The sequence below is a fragment of the Macrobrachium nipponense genome, chromosome 14 (assembly GCF_015104395.2).
Source record: "Macrobrachium nipponense isolate FS-2020 chromosome 14, ASM1510439v2, whole genome shotgun sequence".
Lineage (NCBI taxonomy): Eukaryota > Metazoa > Arthropoda > Malacostraca > Decapoda > Palaemonidae > Macrobrachium > Macrobrachium nipponense.
In genome coordinates this window covers 48215267-48223130 of record NC_087207.1, presented here as the reverse complement: position 1 = coordinate 48223130, position 7864 = coordinate 48215267, and positions in this window count along the sequence as shown.

The window sequence follows — 7864 nt, the reverse complement described above, 5'->3', positions numbered from 1 at the left end:
GTTCTGACTGCTCTTCAATATATTTTTTAGAGTTCTTGTGCTAAAAAGGTTTTTACTATTTTTACCAACTCTGTGAGTGTTTTATCCTCTTTCAGAAACCTGGTCTCTTGCCACCCTTTAGTGAAAGAGGTACAGGATTGATTTAATCTTTTAATTAATAGAAGAGGTTTTTCTGTTAGGTTTTGTTGGGCTCCATCCCATGTTGGAATTTTGGGAATGAGCAAACCAAAGTTGTAGCTAAGGCTGCAACTAGGCTCAGGCACATTTCCAACATGGGCGTCCTTGTTTCTGATTTTAAAAGTACGATTCGATTTTATTGTAGAGCCCACTGGTCCACTTTAGATAATAATCTTAAATTAAAGTCGATAAGGCCTTGCATTCATCCTTGGCCTCATAGCCAGATGGATAGAAAGTCCGAGATAGTTTTAGCTAGATTGAGTATTGGCCACACTAAAAATACTCACGGGTATCTATTGGTAAGTGGAGTGGAAAGGCAGGTTCCTCACTGTTCCACCTGTCATGTGGATTTGACTTTGGTGCATATTTTGGTGGAGTGCCCTCATTTTGAAAACGAACGTAGAGCTTGTTTGCTGGTAAAGAAGACTCTTACCGATATTTTAGGTGAAAGTGCTCAGGCAGACCAAATTGTGACCTTTTTAAGAAATATTAATCTTTTTTATGAATTATAATTTTATTCTCTTAATTGTTTTAGGTTTCTTGTTTTACTTTTATGAATGAGTGAATTGTGTGTTAGATCGGTCGAGTGCATGTTTGTGTGTGCGGTAGTGTTTTTTTTTATTTTAGTTTTATAATTTGTTTTTATTTTTCAAAGATATATATGCACTGAATGGCCTCATGGCTCCGGCGCTTGGCTATGTGCCAAAAATTATATAATCTAATTTATTCTCTGAGCCTTATAAAGCCTGAACACAGAGTGCACTAGCATAGATAAACGTGGTGCTTGGTCACTCTTGATATATTTTAGTTTATCTTTTATCTTTAAATTCTATCAAAATTATCTAAAAAGGTTTCTTCCATACAACGACCTTTTATATATTTTTTTCTCTTTCTTAAACTGACTTCAAAGGTTGGTGGAGATATGTGGATGATATGTTTGCTATTCTGCTAAGTGATGAAATGAAATAGAAACTTTTCTACACGAACTCATTAAATTCGATAACAATATCCAATTCACTTTAGAGAAAAGTAACAATAATAAACTGCCCTTTTTAGACATACTGATAGAAAGAAAAGAAACAGGATATGAATTCAGCACAAATAGAAATACCACACACACAAACTTATTTATACATTTCTTCTCTTTTCACAGTCATGATATGAAAATAGGTGTTCTCAATGGTTTATTTCTTAAGGCAATGAGAACGTGTGACCCTTGTAAGATGGATCAAGAAATAAATTACATTGATAAAAGCTTTGATGCATTAGCATACCCGGAATGTTTCAGAGAAAGGTACTCAACAAAGCTAGGAAGATTTTTTTACAGAGCAAATGTAGAGTACATGGAATAAAGAAAATAAGAAAATAGTTGCCCTCCCTTTTATGCCTAAAATGAAACAAGTCACTTCAAAATTAAAAGAAAGTAAATATAAATTTGTGTATACCTTTGATAATACCGTAAAAAACAAAGTATGTAAAAATAAATTGGAAGGAGAAGACAGTAATACAGATGATGTAGGTGGGTTATACATAATCAATTGCAGCAATTGTCGAGGCAAATATGTAGGGGAATCAGGTAGGGGAATAAGGACTAGAATCCAAGAACACACAAGGGCAGTACAGCTTGAATCTCAGGGGAGTGCTATAGCTAGGCATTGTTGGGAAAATGACCATAGGATGGATTTTAAAAACAGTAGGCTTATATATAAAAGCAGTAAAATCAGTCATAGGAGGGTAGTAGAAGGAACACTCATCAAAGAAATTAAAGTAATAGAAGGAAACAAAGTTTTTACACAGTAATTTTGTGGGCTTCTTTTACAATTCATCATATGATTGATATTTCATATGAGGGGTGAAACTTAAATTTTACTCACCTCTGTATCAAGTATCAACATTCGTCATCCAAAAAAATTATAAAACTTTTTCATAAACAAAAAGCGCACATTATACAACTTTGTATTAAGCATAAAATTCTTATTTCTTATAACCAAAAAGTTGGCATCTTGTAATAAACAAAATTAATTTTTTTTATAAACAAAAACATTGACAAGTGTATTAATTCCTGTCAGTTTGCCTGAATGAGATGGTGTATAACGGGTCCAGCTTATGATCATATGAATATGGTTGACAAACACCATAGTAGCTGACAGGATAGGGCAAGTAAGTCAGGACAAGACTAGATCTGCACTGTGTACAGAACCAGTATGGGTATGACTCAGGACCGGTACAGGTATGACTCAGAATAGTATATAGCCTTTGTTTTTATAATAGCCTATAATTTGTATGTTCTGTTCTTTATTGCCTAATTCTATCTCTATAAAGATGTATCTATTCATAACGCAGTTCAAGATTGACAAGTCAAATTCCTGTCAGTTTACCTGAATGAAATGGTGTGTAACAGGTCCAACTTATGATTATATGAATATGGTTAACAAACGCCATAGTAGCTGACAGGATAGGGCAAGTAAGGCAGGACAAGACTCAAAAATTAGAGTTGGAAAACTCGGAAAATTTTTATGATAGCCCATAATGCATACGTTCTGTTCTTTATAGCCTAATTCTATCTATTCATAACATGTCATGTTCAGGAATGTAAGGTTTAATTCCTGTTATTTAGCCCTAATGAGATGGTGTGTAAAGGTCTAGCTTATAATACTCACGATTTGTTATACAAATAAGGGTGTATCGATCAATTCATATCAATTCGCAGCATTTTAGCATCAATTCATATCAATTCACCGCATTTTAGCATCAATTCATGTCAATTCATCTCAATTTTTCGGCATCAATTCCAACTCAATCCCAATTAATTTGGTATCAATTCCAAATCAAACCCAATTATTTCAACATTTCTTCTCTTCAATTCCAGTTCACGCAATTTTAGCATGAATTCCAATTCAATTCATAATTGACCCCAACCCTGACTGACATACTCTCAGAGGTTGGAGGATTACCTCATCCAGACTCTATCCTTTGCAACGCCACAGTACAGAGAATATGGCAAAGCCCAGAGCTGGAAAAAAACAGGTTTTATAGTGTCCAACCTGGGCAAGAAAACTGTGACACCTGAAATATTTAAGCAACTACTAAGAGCAGCAGATATTCCAATCATTTATCGAGGCATTACTGATGGGAGAAGGGTGCTCAGCTGACGCTAAATACTGGTACTCTGAATTTTCTGCGCAGTTCTTTGATGACGAGTGACTGAACTTCCTTTATTACCACAACCTCCGTGTGAGAAAGATAAAAAAAAGATGTTTGAGTATATGTTCATCTCTTATACCTTTTCTTTTATGTTAACGTACTTCTTCCCGGAATTGTCTGGCTTCATCATAAATGCAATCAAGATCTCTTATGCTGTCATTTCCAGAGATTGTTCCATCACAGGTAAATGACGGAAACTCTTCTCTCGATCGCTAATATGAACATCCTCGTCACGGCAGGAAATATACATATATATATATATATATATATATATATATATATATATATATATATATATATATATATATATATATATATATATATATATATATACACACACACACATTGACAGACAGCCTAAGAGGTTAGTGCGTAATTGAAAGTAGCTTATAAACCAGCAATCAAGAACTCGAAGAGAATGAGAAAGGACAGAAAGCGTGCGAGATGAAAAGTTGTATGAATGAAATACTGAGAGAGAAATAGACGATGTAAGGCTGACCATAACAAACATGTCATGCAGTGCGTCAGCTGAACGTAAGATACAAGAAAATCGTTTGAAGCTTCGATGACAGGAAATAGACTTTAAGCAAAATTCCTGTGAATATTAATCAGCCACAAAAATCGTTATCAAAACAATTTTATTATACATGTGACAAAATGATTTTTTTTATCTAGAATACAGAGACTGAAATTTTGCTTTTTTTCGAATCAACTGATATGTTTTAGTCGTTAACATCATTTATTCTTTAAAATTCGAAAATACTATTACATTGGAGATGCATGAAGAGTTCTTACTTGTAATGACATTTTTCATAAAATATACTTCAGATTTTATGCATAAAAATCTTTCCATTCCTATTAAGAACAAATCTCTTCAAGAATGGAAAAATTATGCTTACTAATTATGCTTACTATTTTTTTTACTGTTATAATACCACACAATAGCATAGGGTATATTACCATGTATTTTACTTATTGAGCAGTCAGTCATGAACAGCTTTAACGATTTTAGCTAACAATAAATAGTGTCAGGCTACACAAAGCAACAAGTAAACACAAAATCATACATGTCACCATATAAAACCGTAGACAGGCCCTTTAAACGAATTAAGTCCGTGTGAATACAGAAAATGCAAAATGATGACTGAGGTCTATACAGAAGCTTCAGCCACTGAGTTTATCAGCACTCTTCCTTGCTATGACCGACACTGGAACTGAGAACACCCGTTTTACCTTTGAATAATCATAACAAAAAGACTTTCTGTTTTCCTCACAGTCAAGTTGTTTATCTTGTAATCATTTATCTACGGAACGTAACCATAGATATCTCTTGGAATTTACTTATTATAATCTATGAAAGTAATGGTATCATTCAACTGTTCGTTCGTAGCTATTTGAATATCAATGGTTACATTTATTTGTCGATGAATATTCTACCTGTACATGGAAAAGGAGAATGCGTGAGATTAAGCTAATTTTACAGGATGACATTTTAAAGTGGTAAAAACAATTTTTTTCCAGAGGAAAATACATGCTTTGTGAAAGAGAGACCTTAAATAAAACAAAAATAATAGAGGTTAAAATATAATTAGTTCTAACCATTCATTACCACGTCATGCAAATTCCCTTCCGTCGTTCATTCCTCGTAAACAACTTACGCTACAAAGGTAATATAGCTAATGGAAGCTGTGAAAAACAGAATGTCTTGTCACAACTAGTTTTCGCCGATTGGACATGAATGTCATTGCACTTGGATGTTCATGGTATAGACGAGAGAACAAGAATCTAGCAATGGTGGAACAAAAAACACAAGACTTGTCATGAATGGCATACCCTCTGGAGAAATAAGAAGCCTTGTAAACATCACTGTTATATTATTGTATTCTCTTCCTTGAAAACTTACTCAGTAGTTAATGACCTTATGAGGCGTGGTCCATGCGTATTTGTGTCATCAAATTAAAGCGTTCATAGGATTAATTGAAAAAGAGGGTCATTGTGACTAAATAAGAGAAAATTATCATGCAATATTAGGGAGTGGTTTGGGAATAATTAAGACAAAGGAGATTAAAAAATAGATAAGGTCACGATATAACTTTTCCATTACATAACACAAAACAACATGCCACGCAACTCTTTCTCTCTATCTCTCATGACAACGAATATGAAACATTTTAATCAGTTTCTGAATTTTTTCTACAATTATCGATATATTTTTCTCATCTATTTTCTAAATAACTAACTCACTTAATAAATAAGATGTAAACTCCTTCAGTTTCGAAGTTTTCTCTTTTTCTCTGTCTATCTATGCATTTACCTCTCTCAAAAATAATGAAAATATCAGTTTCTGATACATCTTCACCGTGAATCTCTCTCTCTCTCTCTCTCTCTCTCTCCTACTAATAAATGAGTCTTTTACATTTTAAATACTCTATTTATCAGTTCCACAACGCTCATTAATAAAGGTAGGTGGAAGAGGTCTTGAAAATTCTATTTAATAAACAGGAATTTGGAAAAAGGTTAAATAATAAATTTATGATGATCTAAGGCTTGTAGTTCCCTTGGAAAATTGAGGTGACATGTCCTTCTTTCGTGAACAGGAGCAAAATATGATTATAAAATGCTCCCTTGAGCAATAACAGGTAAACTTAGTTATAGTGTCAAAGAGAGGGGGGACGTTGGCTTGCTTAATTAACGTTCAAGCTTTTTTAACGTTATTATGATTCTCTCATCTCTCTCCTCTCTCTCTCTCTCTCTCTCTCTCTCTCTCTCTCTCTCTCTTTCTGTGTGAGTGTGTGTGTCTATGTGCGTGTTTATTTTCTTCATGTTAAGTTAATACGTCTATATACTTTCGTCTTTCCTTCATTTTTTCTTAAGACAGTCTTGAGTATTAAAAGTCTATGATTCATCAGTACTACAGTTTATTCATTATGTATATTAACTAGTTTACAATCCTTCATTCACAGAGGGCACAAGAATAAGACAATGTCATGGTAATCGCTCTATAGCGAGGAAACATATAGTAAAGGAAAAGAAAATGTATCTTCTTCGAGAAGGTCTGCAGCAAGGAGGCATTCCCACACGTGTTTGAGGCGTCAGTTCTCATGATTGTTCGAGAATACTCTGGTGTTTTGTGGAACTCCAGCACGCGGCCGTCGTTAGAAACGCCGCATTTTGAATATGACGTTACATTTCGTCGAGACCCTTCAAAAAGTTCCCATCTAGGGACGATGACTTTCCCTGGTTAAGCTCCGCCCTTTCAGCTCCCCCCTGAGATCGGCGTATATTTATGTATATAGGCCCCTGAAGAAGTAGAGAGAATCATTTCATCAGAGATAAGAGAAGAAGGAAGAGACGAAGGATAAGAGAGGAAGAGGACGCACGAGAGAGAGTGGGAACGGAAACATCTGTAGTCAGAGAGAGAGAGAGAGAGAGAGAGAGAGAGAGAGAGAGAGAGAGATCCCAACGTTGAATAACCCTTTCAGAGAAGAATCGACCTGCAAGCAGTTTTGAGAAGTAACACGCCCTTCAAGTTTCAAGACTAAGGCATTCCTTCTTGCAGTACGAAGATAGGAACCTGTCTAAAGTTTCTACTGTCCCCTTTTGTGAAGCCCTCGCTACGAGCACTGACTTAAACAGCTGCAAAAACTGATTCTCTCTACTTCTTCAGGGCCTATATACATAATATCGGTATTTCTTACTGCACTGTTTCCCCCTTTTCACACATTGTCAGATTTAATTTTCTTATGCAAATAGGAGAAACCATTCTGCATTTATCTTTGTTAATAATCTTGTGAGTAAACTTCTGTTCTGTTTGAGTTTCTTTCTATATTCGTATCCCGAGTTTCAATTGTTGGTTTTGAATCCTTTTTGTTTATTATAATAAAGAACCTGAGCAGACTCACGATATGTAACAGTTGGCGACATAAGCCCAGGATATTCGGCCCCATAACAGATTGAAATATGGAGAATATAGAAAGAACTAGAATGAGTGAGATGACGAAAGAGTTTATTGAGTCTGGTAAGCTTCTAGGTCTAGAGGGGAATGATCTCCGTGAGCATGTTGAAAGGAAAGAAAGAGAAAAGTATGAGAGAGATGAAAGAGCGGCTGAGAGAGAAGTAATGAAAATGCAGCAAGAGAGAGATGTAATGAAAATGCAGCAAGAGAGAGAAATGGTGATAATGCCACAGTAAGAAAGAGAGAAAGAACGTAAGCATGAGTTGGAAATCGCTCGTTTCAGGCAAAGTTCCCTGAACAGTCAGACAGGCGAGAACGAAAATGAAGCTGATGGTTTGGGTAGAGGTGCAGTGTTGAAATTAGTACAAAAGTTCAATGAGGAAGATGTAACGAAATATTTCACGTGTTTTGAGAAGTAAATGGAAAGAGTAGTTTCTCCTAAAGAAATGTGGACTCTATATTTACAGTCAGTTTTGCGTGGTAGGGCACTTACTGTGTATAGTTGCATGTCTAAGGAGGAATGTGACG